The 17,240-nt window shown below is 34.4% G+C and overlaps 1 protein-coding gene across 10 annotated transcripts in view; it reads right to left on the bottom strand.

Moving 5' to 3' along the window:
• The window catches only part of Dmd (dystrophin), a 2,465,896-nt gene that overhangs the window by 1,947,029 nt on the left and 501,627 nt on the right, over positions 1-17,240 (bottom strand). The window contains exon 1 of one of the 10 annotated variants that reach the window (XM_051140908.1): positions 4,367-4,384. The exons of the other annotated variants lie outside the window; for them this stretch is intronic. The gene's annotated coding sequence lies outside the window, so the exon portion shown is untranslated. Of the gene's footprint in view, positions 1-4,366; positions 4,385-17,240 lie in introns of those variants that run through there. 10 annotated transcript variants of the gene reach the window in all.

Below are 17,240 nucleotides of genomic sequence, written 5' to 3'. Positions count from 1 at the left end.
ATACTCATTATGACCCTTATATAGCTTAAATTGCAAAATATTCTATGATAGTAAACAAGGGATATGAAAGAACGGTACAGTATTAGTACCTCTTCTAAAATTTATACCTTAAAATATTGTTAAGAATGACATTATTTTAATGAATAAAACCATTATTAGTAACACAGACAAACATTGTTTATATTCCTTTAATCATTTCAGGGAATATTTTAAAACATGAACTCATCAGCAAGCCAGACCAAAACAAATACTTTTATTCTAAGCACCACCCCGTGTTTATTCAACTGAAATAGTATTTGAATAAAAATAGCACAGAGCTAGGGTGGTTTTAGAAGTAGATGCTAAGACTAGTCAAAAGAAAATACACAGAAAAACTGAAATAAATTAGTATGCTGTTTTAACATGTTTAATTGGAGGAAATTGAGAATATCATTGTAATGAAACTTTTTACCTCCTTAAAGGTTTATATACCTCAACTCTAAGATATGAAAATCTAAAATATATAAACAGCTATATTATATTCCACTATAAAATATGTAGCTGGACATGGTGGCACAGAGCTTTAATCCCAGCCCTGGAGGAGGCAGAGGCAAGCAGATGTCTGTGAGTTCAAGGCCACATAAAGAAAACTTGTCTCGAAAAACAATTTGCATTTTATTTAAATTATGTACTCCACTATAATATATCTAAAACTTAAATTTTACTTAAAAATGTGGACCATAATGTATGGGCATGTAATCTAAAATGAACAATAAGGGTAATATTTTTTAATCTTGGCTATAGGTATTAGTATTTTCAAAGTCATGCTTTGCCATTTTTAGGAGTTGTAATTAGTGGAATATTCAGTCTTGCCACAAATTGAGTGTCTCATTTTTAGCTTCAGTAGGGTGAGTTGGAAAGAGTATTTTTACTGACTGAGAAAGAGAGGATGAAGGCAATACAGTTTGAGTACTCATATAACATATAGATCATGCTTTCATTTGTATAAAAAGTAAAGACTGAATTCATACTTTAAAAGAAGTCACAGAGAAAGGTCTAATATACAAAATATATAAAGAAGTCAAGAAATTAAACATCACCAAACCAAGTAACCCAATTGAGAAATGGGGCTTGGAACTAAACAGAGAATTCTAAACAGAGGAATATCAAATGGCTGAGAAACACTTAAAGAAATGCTCAACATCTCTAGTCATCAGGGAAATGCAAATCAAAACAACTCTGAGATTCCATCTTACACCCATCAGAATGGCGAAGATCAAAAATTCAAGCAACACCACATGCTGGCGAGGATGTGGGGAGAGAGGAACACTCCTTCATTGCTGGTGGGAATGCAAACTAGTACAGCCACTTTGGAAATCTATCTGGTGCTATATCAGAAAACTGGGAATAGGGCTTCCTCAAGACCCAGCTATTCCACTCCTTGGAATATACCCGGAAGATGCTCCAGCACACAACAAGAAAATTTGCTCAACCATGTTCATAGCAGCCTTATTCATAATAGCCAGATCATGGAAACAGCCTAAGTGTCCCTCAGTAGAAGAATGGATAAAGAAACTGTGGTACATTTACACTATGGAATACTACTCAGCTATTAAAAACAAGGAATTCCCGAAATTTGTGGACAAATGGATTGAGGTAGAAGTGATCATAATGAATGAGTTAACCCAGAAGCAGAAAGAGTCAAATGGTATATACTCACTTATATCTGCATACTAGCACAAGGGGCATGTCCCACGAAAGTCTTCACTTACCAGGAAACTGGGACAGAGGGAAGGACATCCTATTGGGACTCTAAATGAGAGGCGCATGGGAGAATAGCAAAATAAAAGGATACAGATGGTCCTAGAAATCTACAAGTAGAACAATATGATAGGCAGATTTGGGCCCAGGGGTCCCACTCCAACTATGGCTCCAGCCAAGGACAATACAGGCCGTAAACTTCAAACCCCTACCCAGATCTAGCCAATGGACAGAACATTCTCCACAGTTGAGTGGAGAGTGGAGTATGACATTCACAAGAACTCTGGTGTCTCACATTTGACCATGTCCCCTGAAGAGGGAGACCTGGTGACACTCAGAGGAGGGATAGCAGACTACCAAGAAGAGACTTGATACCCTATGAGTATATACAGGGGGAGGTAATCCCCCTCAGGAACAGTCATAGAGGAGGGGAATAAGGGGGAAATGGGAGGGAGGGAGGAATGGAAGGATAAAGGGATGGGATAACCACTGAGATGTAATAAGAATAAATTAATAAAATAAAAAAAAAATAAATGAAGTCACAGAGCATTAGAATCAAAGGAGTCATTAAAAATCGATTCTGTACTTATTTGAGAGTTAATGACTAACTGTTCATTTCAATCAACAACAGTTTCACTGTTGAGTAAATTTAACTGTAATTTCCATTGTAACGTAGCTCCTTGAAAATGTATTCAGTATTTTGAGAAACATAAATTGACTATATGCCTCAATTTGAGAGTAGATACGTGTTTATCATCTTGTACACTAGGCAATGTTTTTGAACATTCCATAAAGAGACCATGGGTAAGGAGTCAGAAAGTTGCTTGCTGCCTGTTCTTAGAGTTAGAAAAGCTTATTTTCTGTTCTTCAGCTTTCAACCACATTGGCATTCTCTGAGAATCTTGTTATAAATCTAAATTCTTAGACACCAGCTCACAAGGGCTGTTTTAGTAAGTGTGGAGCTGGGGCCCAAGAGGATATATTTTAATAACCCCCCACAGGACTTTGGCACTCAATCCAGAGTGAGATCCTCTGATGTCATCATGTCTCTTTTACCAGAGTTTATGTGAAGACTAGAGTAGGGATTTTATGGCACAGAAATTTAAGGAAAACAATCAAATAAATCAAGGACTATGTATGCATAATTTATTAAATAGACCTACAACTGTTTTTACATTATTTTTCTGTCTATTTCCTCTCTAGCCTCTACACGCATTTAGAGATAATCTCAGCAATGTCAGCAAGCCTGGTGGCATAGTTCAAGCTGCGTGGGTTCAATAAATAGGTCGGCAAACATTGCAAATCAACACAGCTTTTGATGAAATGTCAAGCAAGACAGAGCTTAGCTATATTTTGCTCAGCTTGAACTCATAAACCATTAGCTGGCCTCTGCACTTCTAGGACAGTCTGTCTGATAAATAAAACACGAATATTAAGAAAATTTTTTAAAGTTTACAATGACATTAGTAAACGGCAATTTGTAAGTAAGAAATGTCAAATGAAAGACAAGGCTACTAAAATAGGCTAAGTTTCTCATAAATAAATGTAGAGAACATTTTGAGATACAAATAGACTTTGAAGTTTAGGCTGTCTTTTTTCCTCAAAAGATATTCCCCATTTTTAAAAGGCGTACTTAGTTTTTTTTTATTTTAATTTGTTTAGGTCATGCTCCCTCAAAAAAAAAAAAAAAACTATAAATCTGTACAATTATAGAAAAAAACTTGCCCAAGCAGGACTCTATTTGAAATTTATAAAAGTAAGATAACTTAGGATTTAACATATTATATATATTGTTGTATACATTGACAAAATAGTTATGCTATTTTAGAGTTTTAGGATAGTCTGCAACATAAAAACTATTATGCTTAAACAGTATACCTTTTACCTCATTTGAAAACTATCATTTAATAATAAAAGCATGGCTTCTAAAGTCCTTCCACATTTCAGGTAATTGGGCAACTTGGAATTACAGTTTACAATATGTGTCTCAGTTTGTTTTCAGAATTGTATGTCTGAACATGTCTAAACTACTATTTACAATAATACTTATTTTTCTTTTATTTCATATGTAACTTCTTGAAATGTATATATATATATATATATATATATATATATATATATGCATATATACAAGTATATGGATAGGTCATTATGTGCCTATTAATAAAATACATGTTTTTCTATTGTTAAGATAAAAAAGCCCTTCATATTAGTTTTCCAGTTACTTTACGGCTGTAGAAGTTTGTTTTGAAGTAAATATATTATTGTTTAACAATTCACATCTAGAGCATTGTTTTTGTGATATTCTTATTAAAATCAATTTTATAGCACCGAACAAAAAAGTTATTAAAAGCCACAACATCAAAAGTAGAATTTGGGCTCCTTCTCATGTCAGAGATTAGATAATTCTATAGGTCACTGATGTCAAATTCCTGTCCTTACTGCTTTACAAGAAAAGTCCCAATTTAACTTTTATAGAAAGACACATCAAACAGGAGCAATTCAAATACATCCAGAGGTTACAAATTGACCAAAAGAGTCACCTTTAGGGAAGCCTGTTTCCAAACGCTTGTGGCATTTATCATTCTTCTGAATGGCTGTTGATTTATCTGCAGCTTTTACTCACCAGAAAAGACCTCAGACATTTCAAATTCTGCGGATGCTGGTGACACCTTCATAAGAAAGCTTTTTGCTTATTTCCCTGTTAGTAGTTTTCTCTTACACATTCTATGGGGTATGACAAACCTGGACGTAGACTCATAACAAAACACAGATAAAACAAGTTCATAATCTCTGACCAGCCTCACAAAAGCAAATTCTGAGTCCTTTTGCACCTGTTTCTTCCACTCCAGTTGCTGTGAATAGTGAGGTGTTCGTCACAGACTCAGCTTCACAGACAGCATTTTGCAAACACTCCCCTCTGCCAGCAATGGTTTCTTCCCTCAGAGGCTCAATCTACCTGATTACGCTCCCCTCTAATCAGTAACCTCAGTTCCTCCAGTAATAACTGTGTCATCTGCTTTATATAGGATTTCTTTAAGACTGAAGCATCACTGCAGAGGAGAAATGGAAGAGCTGATTATCACGAGGACACCTGCATTTTTGTCTAGTCTTCATGTGAACTTGACAGTGCACTCATTTATGTAAAAATGTTAGTGAAAGAGAAGCAGAAAGGAAGAATCATTTAAAGGAGACTGGACTCCTAAAGTTATGCACCTGGTGATGCTAAAAGAAGGGGAAAGCAAACTCAGAAAATGCCCAGTACTACTGAAACTGCATCTCAGCATCCTATGAGAGTGTTTAAAGAGAAAAAGATTGCTTGACATTCAAATCTTTCTCTGCATACACCATTGTAAACGCTATTCTAAAACCTGAAACAAACTGAAATGCAGCACCAGCCACAGCACAGGGGGTATTTCTTAAAGCAAATGAAAATTATTTAAGATTGAAGCTAAAATCCATCCCTGCAAAACTAGGTTTTTTAATAAAAGGAATAATTCATGTAACTTACTCAAAATTGTACTTGAAGTTAAACCTTGAATCCAAATCATGCTCCTTGAAAACACAGACTTCTTCCAGCCTTTTGTAATGATGGTTTACCCAGAGCATAAGAAGACTAGAGTGGATTTTCAGATTAAAAATAAAACTCTTAAGTATGTCAATCCTCATCTGATCAAAGCATATAAACTATGTTTTTCAAGTGCTTCATTAACTATATACTAGATAGAGCTGTCATTCTGCATGTTTTCTCTAAAAAGACTTGCTAAAGTGATTGAAGTTCATATAAAGAATCTTAGAGTTAGAGTTGGCATTTATTTCCTCTTAGACCCAGTGCCTGACATAGAGCCTGGGAAATAATAAGTGCTCCATATGTGTTAGTTAATGGAATCAAAAGCATACAATATACCATTTTATTGTCATTCCCAGAGATATTTTCAAAAGTTAAGTCCTTCACTTAAATTTTACACAAGTCACAATTATATAAGGCTGTAAACAATAACTAAAATTGTATTATTTTCCTTAATATAAAATATCCATCTACTATAAGCATGTGATGTGTTGAAGTGTGTTTAAATGTGACTGATGAAGCCAGATGGAGTTGCTTATGCCTGTAATCGCAGCACTCAGGGAGGCAGAGGCAGGCTGTTCTCGTTGAGTTTGAGACCGGGCTGGTTTACAAAGTAAGTCTCAGACAGCCAAGACTGCCCAGAGAAACCCTATCTCTAAAAACCAAAAACAAAGCACAAAAAAGTGACCCGTATTTTTCCCACCCCTTGCTTCTGTGTGTATTCTCCATTTCCATATGCAGGAACTTCATTGGAGAGGACAAACAGGAGGTATTGGTGATGAAAAGTTCATTACCTACCACAACTCCTTGTCTACAAAGAGTACTGCATCCAAATTACAGAAGAACTAAAGGAACTTTGCAGCATCAGTGTATAATTAGCAGTGCTGCTAAGTGAATGGAAATCAAGGTTGCCTAACTTAATTAACTGCAGTCATTACTCATTGTAATCCTGCTTAGAAAGATTAGTTTGGGTATTTCTTCTTTGGTATTACATGAGGCATTTCTACTTCTCTCAAACATATAAACAATTCTAGTACAGTGAAAGAATTGTCATGGCATTCAAACCAGATAAAAACTTTCCTTGGGAAAAAAAAATAGGAAATGTTACATATCACTTAAAGCACCAGATGATAAATACTGGGAAATACTTTGTGAGGCTAAAGTTAAAGAATAAAAGAAAATAAGTGATTATGAATTCAGTGTCATGAAGAGAAAAATAAATGTAACCCTATACATGAGTTTCTGTAAAAACAATTAGTTTTGGTTAAGGAAAAATAATCATAACTTAAGATCTAATATTGGAGTTTAAAGGTAAAAGTCAGACAATGTGATGCTGTGGATCAACTGTAAAGCCATGGAAGAGACCCACATAATTTTCAAGGACATGTGACTAAGGAATGCTTTCCTATGCTTTATCCATCCGGCAGACGACACCTCAATAGAATGAATACAAATCATCAAGGATTCACACTGAAGACCCTTCACTAATTCACGAAGAACCAGGTACTGACTCAACGTAGTCTTATTTTATAGAAATTGTCTCCAGACAGGGACGTATGATTCCTGATCATTTTTGCTTTCAGGAATTTAACCATAAATTTCAGGAATGGATATTTTCAGGTTTTGGTATCTCAACCATCTTTGCTGCAACCCTCCTAAGCTGATATCATTTTTGGTTAGTCCATTTCACAGAGGAAAAGCCTAGTAGCTCAGATGGTATCCCTCCATGCTTTCTAACTATAAACGACCATAAATCCAGTTCTGCCAGACTTCTTAGGACAGAATATCAAAAACAGCTAATGTTTTACTCTGGTAAAAATGGAGTAAGAATCAATAACGTTAGAAGGGCTTAAATTCTAAGTTGTGACAAGTTCCCACATACTGATGTTGCCACTGGTGGTAGTCTTGGTACAACACACTAAGTAGCCAGGCCCCAGCTCAGTAGTGCTCAAAACTGATATTAAAAGCACATAGAGAGTTTTGAACATGCAAATGAATAAACTGCATTGTATGACAATAAAATTAGAAAGTGTGTGTGTGTGAGACAGAGTTAAGCAATTTTAATAGACAACCATGTCGGAGAAATTGTGCTCACAATTTGTTGTTTGCAAAATCAGTGTGTATCAGACTCTTCAAATATCTGATTAAGAAAATAAAGGTATAAATGTATTTGTGTACAGAAAGGATTTGGGCTTTGAAAAATTAATATAGTTTTTAACTCTTTCTGACAGCTATCAAAACTTGTGAACTAATTCATAGATCATGCAACTTCACATCAATTCAACCAGTACTTAAAAGTAACTGTATTAGTAAGGCAACAGTGTTGGGGAGGGTTACTTGCTTTTATGCACATTCTCCAGGTTCTGAAGATGAATAACACATCCTCCAAACCAGAAATCCCTGTATCTCTGGAACCAGAATACCCTGTCACAGACATGTTTTATTGCTTTTTTTCTCACTGCATATTCCCAAGAGTTGTTGCTGAGTTCTTTCTCTTGTATTTCATTGTATCCTGAATCTATTACTCTACTAGTGTTTCAGTGCCAAGTGTATTCATATGATAAAACATCTGTTAGATGCCCAGGATAGCTATATAATTAAAAGTCATTGATTTTGAAAAGAACATATTGCAAAGTTAACAGGAATGCCGAAAAAAATGATCTCTAGGTTCAGTAAGTGCAGCCCAATGTGTTATTCTATAGTTTAAAACTTAATGCATAAATGATTCTCAGCTCCTTTTCAAGAGCTTGTGAGGATAAGAGTCATTTTGACTAGTAGTACATTTGGCAGCCTGTGATTTTTAGCCTCACTGTTATTAGAGAGTATATCCTCTTAAATATTATTATTAGCAGCAAGGGAAAGGTTTACATAGTCTATAAATGTAATGAGTATGATCCCACTTTTATTTCCATATTGCTCCCAAGAGCACATACTTAGAGGAATCTGTCCAACTGGTCCCTTACTATTATTAAGATTTTTTTTCAAATATTTGTTTCATAGGAGACACTGAGAATAGCTCTGGACAGTGCACCACGTGTAAAGGGGAGTTTCAAAAAATGAATTGAATTTCTTGTTTTTTAATAGCTGAGTAGTATTCCATAGTGTAAATGTACCACAGTTACTGTATCCATTCTTCTACTGAGGGATACTTAGGCTGTTTCCATGTTCTGGCTATTATGAATAAGGCTGCTATGAACATGGTTGAGCAAATTTTCTTGTTGTGTGCTGGAGCATCTTCTGGGTATATTCCAAGGAGTGGAATAGCTGGGTCTTGAGGAAGCCCTATTCCCATTTTTCTGAGATAGCACCAGATAGATTTCCAAAGTGGCTGTACTAGTTTGCATTCCCACCAGCAATGAAGGAGTGTTCCTCTCTCCCCAGATCCTCGCCAGCATGTGGTGTCACTTGAATTTTTTGATCTTCGCCATTCTGATGGGTGTAAGATGGAATCTCAGAGTTGTTTTGATTTGCATTTCCCTGATGACTAATGAGGTTGAGCATTTCTTTAAGTGTTTCTCAGCCATTTGATATTCCTCTGTTTAGAATTCTCTGTTTAATTCCAAGCCCCATTTCTCAATTGGGTTATTTGGTTTTGTGGTGTTTAATTTCTTGAGTTCTTTATATATTTTGGATATTAGACCTTTGTCAGATGTAGGGTTGGTGAAGCTCTTTTCCCAGTCTGTAGGCTGTCGCTTTGTTCTCTTGACAGTGTCTCCTGCCTTACAGAAGCTTCTCAGCCTCATGAGGTCCCATTTATTAATGGTTGACAGTAAGGCCTGGGCCGTTGGTGTTCTGTTCAGGAAGCTGTCTCCTGTTCCAATATGTTCGAGGCTCTTCCCCACTTTTTCCTCTAAGTGATTTAGTGTCTCTGGTTTTATGTTGAGGTCTTTAATCCACTTGGATTTGAGTTTTGTGCAAGGTGACAAATATGGATCCAGTTTCATTTTTTTACACATAGACCTCCAGACCAGCACCATTTGTTGAAGATGCTATCCTTTTTCCATTGAATGGATTTGGCTTCTTAGTCAAAAATCAGGGGACCATATATGTGTGGATTCATGTCTAGGTCTTCGATTCGATTCCACTGATCAACCAGGCTGTTGCTTTGCCAGTACCATGCTGTTTTAATTACTATTGCTTTATAGTACAGTTTGACATCAGGTATGGAGATTCCTCCGGAGCACCTTTTATTGTACAAGATTGTTTTAGCTATTCTGGGTTTTTTGTTTTTCCATATGAAGTTCAGAATTGAACTTTCAATGTCTTTAAAAAATTGTGTAGGTATTTTGATAGGGACTGCATTGAATCTGTAGATTGCTTTTGGTAGGATGGCCATTTTTACTATGTTAATTCTCCCGATCCATGAACAAGGAAGATCATTCCATCTTCTCAGGTCATCTTCAATTTCTTTCTTCAGAGTTTTGAAATTTTTTTCAAACAAGTCCTTCACTTGCTTAGTTAGAGTAACTCCTAGATATTTTATATTGCTTGTGGCTAATGTGAAGGGTGTGGTTTTCTTAATTTCTTCCTCTGTAAGCTTGTCATTGGAAGGACAGCAGATTTCCAAGAAGAGACTTGATACCCTATGAGCATATACAGGGGGAGGTAATCCCCCTCAGGAACAGTCATGGGGGAGGGGAATAATGGGAAAATGGCGTGGGGATGGAAGAATAGGAGGATACAAGGGATGGGATAAACATTGACATGTAACAAGAATAAATTAATAAATAAATAAATAAATAAAAAATGAATTGAGAAGTACAGAAGTCCATTTCCATAGTCTTCTCATCCATCCATGTGCCATTAAGCTAAGAGAAAGGATTAGAAATCTGTTTTCTTTTAGTGTGTGGATATTTGGGGGTCTCTTGGAGAAGGTGAGGCTTTTATTGTTGTTTATTATTGTTAAAATTATATATATATATATATATATATATATATATATATATATATATATATATATATCACCTGTTGAGCTTTTACGTTGCCAAGTGAGCTGATAGCAGTTGTGGGGACAGTTGAAAATGTTATTTCATAGAGAAGGAATTACAAAGAGCTTTTTGAGTTTGGAAAGTCATTTAAACTTTTTGTATCATCAGACTTTTAATCTATAACAGAGGGGCACTGTGTCATATAGATTCACAGCTCCACTTTGTGAATCAATGCAGATGAACTACAGCTAGAATTCAAGCTCTTCTTTTTAGCTATGTATAGACCCACATCATTTAAACTACCATTTTATTATCCATAAAATGGGGTTGATATTTTACAGCACCCTAAGGCTACTGTTTGTACAAATTTCAAGGTATTTAACAGAATTTCTGATGAATTTACTGCTAAATAGTGATTTTCTTTATCAACAGCAGTAAGATTATAAAAATCACATTTCTTAAGGCTTTAGAGCAGCAGCTCTCAACCTCCTGGTCACAACTTCTTTGGGGGTTGCATCTCAGATGCCTATGTGTAACATATTTACATTTCATAATGGTAGCCATAAAATAATTTTATTTTGAGGGGGCGGGTCACCATAAGATGAAGAACTATATTAAAAAGTCACAGAATTAGGAAGGTTGAGAACCACTACTTTAGAGGAAATGAAGTAATAAAGTTTTTGAACTGTATTATACCATTATGTTACTATAGACTGCCTCCCTATTTTTAGTATATATGCTTTCCAGACCTTAATTTTAAAGGAGCATGAGTGAAAAGAAAGCAAGAAGCAAGGTTTTCCAAGAATTTTGGTATAGCTACCTGTCGTGAGAGGGTAGACCCCTTCAGGGAGTTGGAATAATCCTGTCCAGTAACCCAAATATATATATATATATATATATATATATATATATATATATATATATATATATATATATATATATAAAATGTCAGACAACTCCAGCATCAATGTGTGTTATATATACACAGACCAGAAATTAGAACTTCTACAACTTAGCAATATGGTAAGTGGAAGGAAATAATCTGAGTCCTAATTGCTCTGCAATAATGTTGAAAGGGTATACTTTCAGCAATAGCACAATAATCTTGGTTTATCTCTTGAGGAAGAGCTTTAGGCTCAGACTTCCTGTCTTAATTGGGGTCTATAGTATTGTGATGAAACCCCATGAGCAAAAGCAACTTAGCCAGGAAAGAATTTATTTGGCATGTCAGTCACAGCCCACTGAGGTAAGCCAAGGTAGAAATCCAAACCCAAAGGAATCTTGGAAGCACGAGCTGAAGCACAGGCCATGAAGGGCTGCTGCTTACTGGCTTGGTCCTTATGGATTGCATAGCCTGCTTTCTTACAGAACACAGAAGCACCAGCCCAGGGATGGCACCAACCAAAATGGGCTGGACCCTGAACACTGATCACTAATTAAGAAAATGCCCTATAAGGTAGCTTACAGCCCAATCTTATGGAGAAATTTTCATAAATGAGGTCTTCTCCCTTAAGATGACTTTAGCTCTTGTCACATTGATAGAAAATTAGCCAGAATATATTATATTTAGGAAAGCCAAGGTTTTTGGAGCACTTTTGCTATCACCTCTATCATTTCCATAAGCATTCCATTGGTGAGTGTTTGTGCAACCCCTAAATAACTCATTGATTGTTTAATATCTTTCATTTATGGCTCTGCCTTTCACATGGATGGGGTCACAGCAATTGTGAGGAGGGAAAAAGGTACAGTTACATCCGAAGTCAAGCATGGTAAAATTTTGTTTATTGTAAATAATCAGTGTTAATTTTCCTCACAGTTAATGACCAAAAATCATTTCAGAACTAGAATCATCTAAATAAACTTTTGCCTAAAAATGTCACATACAGAACATATCTAAGTGTCAAGCTTCTATATAAACTTTAACAACTGAAAGAATTTCAGTCAACTTGGGAACTATTATTTCACTGTGCCTCTTTGATCAAACAGACCTCAGAGCTCTACTTCCGTAGCTTTAAGCTTTTATCAATGAATTGAGTAATGGAATCCAGGGATACCTTTAAATCCAGTGGTAGAAGTAAAAACCTTCCCCACTGATAAGTAAAAGGATATTTCTGGCAACAAAACCTGCAAGTATATATCTAACTCAGTTGGCTTTCAATTAAATGCTACTTGGGAACCCCTGAAGGTAACAACAAGGACTTAGAGTGAAAGAAAATGTCTACAAACATTCTGGAGACTATCTGTCTCATAAAATGGTGTAGATAACACCTGGCCCTAGGATTATTTGAAAATCACCAAAACATCACTGTGGCTATAGTTCTTAATGATGCTCTATATTATAAACAGCTAAAAGGATAGATTCCCAATACTCCACAAAAATGAAAAGTTGATGTAATTATGGATAGGTCAATTAAATTTTTCTGTAATATATATGTTTCAACTCATTACATTATACGCTATGAATATTTACAAATATTATTTTTAATTAAAGCTAGATGATCATTATAAAAATCTTCAATACTTTGAAAACCTTATAAATTTATGTTTTTATATCTGATACTATAAGTAAACAGGACTGATTATTTCTTATAATTAGCATTCATCTATTGACATACCCATGCTATATCATCTATTAAAATGTTGTGTATCATACATAGTATTTAATATCACAAAATCTTTTAAATTGGCTGAGAATATATGAAATTAAAAGTATATCCCTGTTCTCTAGAAATCATTGGATATTTCCAACATTGTTATACTTTTAACATGTACTTGTTTTGCTTTGTAGGTTATTTCCATCTTTAAAAAATTAGAATAAAATTCAGCAAAAATAGAAATAGGTATGATTCTTGTAAATTCAGCTAATGAATTTGTAGATCTTCAATGGAAAATGTCACATTATTAAATGGTTTCATATATATATATATATGTATATATATATATATATATATATATATATATATATATATATATAATGAATTAGGAAATTTACAAAATTGTATGCATAATACTAAAAGGCATTACTCTGAGTGGTTAAACATCGGGCTCCAGAGACTAAATACCTGTTTTTAAATTCTGGCTCTTTTCATACTGGCACCATAATCTAGAACAAGTATCACATTATGTTACCACACTAATTTCCTCCTTTTTAAAATAGTATAACAATAATACTTATATCACAAAAATGCTGTGAACCATAAATGTTTAACATTTAGCATATAAGGTAATCAAAATGTTGGCTAAAACACTGAATACTATGTAGTCAATAAATGATTGTATGGTTTTCAATAGAACCATGTACAACAAATAGGTAGCCACTTATCCTGGAATAGCAAAATTATGGGTAATTATGGAGGGAGAGTCAGGAAGGAACTCCCATTTCTAGGCCCTAGTGAGTAGCTGCTAGAATTTGATAGCCACTAGGAGAAAATTGTCTTTGAGTTTAAACCCTCTGGTAGACCAACCATTCTCTAACATAGTACCCATACTCAAGAGTATTTGGGCAATAAAAATATGGGCTTAAAAATGGAGAGAGGCAGAGAAGTAAGGAAAAAACAAAGTTTCATGTCAAAGGAGTGGAAGTCAATCTGAGGAGAGTTAGGGGAGAGATGAATATGATGAAAATACATTGTATCAAGTTCTCAAGGGACTAATCATGAACAAATGTTAGCCTCATTGGGTTTTCCATTGCACCTAAGAAAATTTTTCATTAATTTTGTATCATGAAAATTAATATGCTCTTAAAATTTGCAAAGTATTTACTGAGGGATTACAAAGATGTTGTGCCTATATAGAGAAGAGACTTATTCTGAGAGGCTAATCTACCATGGAATAAACCAGGTTATCTGTAAAACAGATTTCACTGCTGAATTGAGTAATTTGATGTATTAGGACTTTGTTCTGAAAACTATTCTTCTTCCCCAAATTCATATGTTGAAATAGAATCCCAAAAGGATAGGACTAAGATGTGAGGTGATTAAGTCATGAGTGTGGAACTCTTTTCAATGCAATTAGTGTCTTCGTAGTACCTAGCAGTTAGTTTACCTGTTTACCTATTCTGCTATGTGAGAACACAGCAAAAAGGTATTAGTTATGAGGCATAGAGTACCCATGCTTCCCTTTGCTTGCAAATTAGTGCAGATGAAATAACTTTACACATTGGATCAGTATTTCAGTTTAGATAAGTTAAATAACTGCTTCTTTATGCTGAATATATATTTCTGTGCCAGAAATGTTAACTTATGTTTCCTCATGTTTTTAACAGTTTTTAAATGGTGAGAGATGAATAACTATTTGATTAATAATATTCACTTAGTGAATCAAAAGTTAAATGATGCATTAATGTAAATATTAATAATACATATTTTTGCAACAAGCTCGAACACACAAGAAATTGGAAAAATTCCTTGAAATAGATAGACAGGAGAATGAAAAATGATGAAGAACAGAAAATAAGACTTCTATAAAAATCATTAATTTTAATTTCCATTTAGTTTTATCAACAAGTTTAGCATGATATATGCATACTGCAGATGTATTAAAGAACATTACTGCATTTAAAATAGTAAAGATTTTTCTTACTGCATAATTGGTTCTGTTATACCTTTTATTTATTAACTCACTTGTCATAGCAACCATTTGAATATGACAAATATCACTAACATGACTTTATAAAGAAATTAAAGAGGGTAAATGACCTATCCATCAATACAGAGAAGTTTTTAATCCAGAAAGTTCAGTTTGAGTTCAGTCTTTCAAACATTAGTTTAGTTGTTTGTTTTGTTGATTGAGATGGGTTTTGCTATGCAGCCCTTCTGGCTTGCTGTTCATTAAGCAGTCAAATTTTCAACAACCTTCCTACCTTTGTTTTGCAATGCTGGGGTTACAGGCATGTACTCCAGGCTAATCAGTAAATCATTAAACACTGTTGCTTTATTATTTCCATTTATATATGTATGCATTTAGTAAATATTTATTTATTGGAGTTTGCAGAGTTAGAATAAATATTACAATTACTTACTTGACAGAGATAAGCATCAAACAAAGATGCTTAACTCTAAGTCTGTGGTTATGTAATGTCAACTAAAATTTCATTTAAATTGGATAATTTACATTCTAACTCTAATAACATCCCCCTAACCCTTATTCTCATACCTCTATGATATTTCCCTGGAACACGCTATACCCCTGGAATGAGAGTAAATGTAGTTCTTCAGGTTCAATCATGGGAACATGGTCTGTGCATAGGCTATTTCTGATTTTTCTCATTGTGCACCCTCTCTTCAGTTTTTATTTTAAATGTTATCCATTATGCTTTCATTTTGATTATTTTTAACACACATGTGAACAGAAGAAACACACACAAAGGAAGAGGGGGAGATGAGAAAAGAAAGAGAATGAATGAGTGAATGCCTTGGAGGAGAATAATAAGCATCCCTTTCTTTTCATCCTGGATGGATAGCTATCATTGAAACACTTCCCTTGTGAGCATGTCCCTCCTTGCATAGTTGTTCTTCAGGAGTTTTTACTTGTACTTAGAAGAGTCTTTCCTCTTTTGCTTCTGGCACCACTGTGATGAAATTTCTTCTTCTTTATGTTTTCCATATCTGTCTGTTTTCCTCAGCCTTGCTTTCTGCTACCTTTTTCCTTCTGTTATTTATTTTATTGCCATTTTATATGCTGACAGCCATGGGTGTTTCAGTAACTTTCTTATGAAACCAACAAAAGATCCTTGACATACAAAATGTCTACTCTAAGTTTTAAGACTAATAGCCGTCCAAGAAGTGTACATATTGCATAAACTGGAATCTTAATGATCAAGTTCTTGCACTTTTAATGGCCTTATGAGATGTGGTTCTGTTTGACTTCTTAAAAAGTAGAACAAGAGCCTTCTACATCATAGTTTTGCTATCAATACTTAAAAGCCATCACTCTGTATTGAAACTATCAAAGACACATTCTTTAGTCAGTGGTCATTCCATTTCATTAATTATATCTCTGGATGATGTCCTGAATTGCTGTTAAATATCTGTGAATTTCAAGAGGATTTTCCCAGAAAGCATATTGTCAGCATATATAGTAAGTAGTTAATTTGCTTTTAACATTATGGAAGTTATTCTTAATATTTTAGATTGTTTTTAGATGAGACAGTTTGCAGTTTGGTCTTGTGTTAGAAATTAAAGGAAGAAAAGTTATCTGTATATTTTCTAGGGTTTTTATGTCAGACAGAAGAAAATATTGCTACCTTATGTATAACATCCTCAACACTTACTGAGACACTATATTTTATTTGAAAATTCTAGGATTTATGCATACTTTGGGTTATTTCATTATCCCAAGCAATAACTAGTATGGCTTTAAATAAATCAATACAGATTCTATGTATTTTTTTTCAACAGCAAAATGAGAGGGATCATTTTTAAATTCCATCTAGTTTTAGCATTTTAAGACTTATATCCATTTACTTATACAGTACAACTGCTGAAGCATGTACATTTATAAAATTATGGTAATGAACATTCAAGACTCTGATTAATAGATTCTCCTGACAGAACAACTGTGCTGTGCTTCTAATAGACACTCTCCTCATAAAATATTCTACAAATTCTAATGACCCCAAATGGTCTTCCATCATGTTTAAAGAAAGTTGACAAAACATACTTACAAAAACTCTAAAACTAGCTGTCTATTTTTACAAGTTCTGATTGGGTTGATTCCACCTTCATATATATTCGTATATAAAATTGTTCGTATATTTCCACTTTATAGTCATGACAGAAAATAGCGTACAAGGCTTAAGTGGTGTTAATATTGCCAATAGTTCTACAAAATAGGTAATGCTATTACCCTCACATTCAAAATGAAGAGACAGAAACAAAAGCTAAGCATCTTTCTAAAGGTCATAATTACTCAATAAAATCATTGTATTGGTCAGGCTGCTTTTAGAAACCATGCAAAATAGTGGTGTCTTGTAACCATCCATTTTCTTTCTTGCATATCTATAC

This window comes from Acomys russatus, chromosome X (genome assembly GCF_903995435.1).
Source record: "Acomys russatus chromosome X, mAcoRus1.1, whole genome shotgun sequence".
NCBI classification, from domain to species: Eukaryota; Metazoa; Chordata; class Mammalia; order Rodentia; family Muridae; genus Acomys; species Acomys russatus.
Note: the sequence above shows the minus strand (reverse complement) of the source record. Positions and strands in the feature narration are given on the sequence as shown.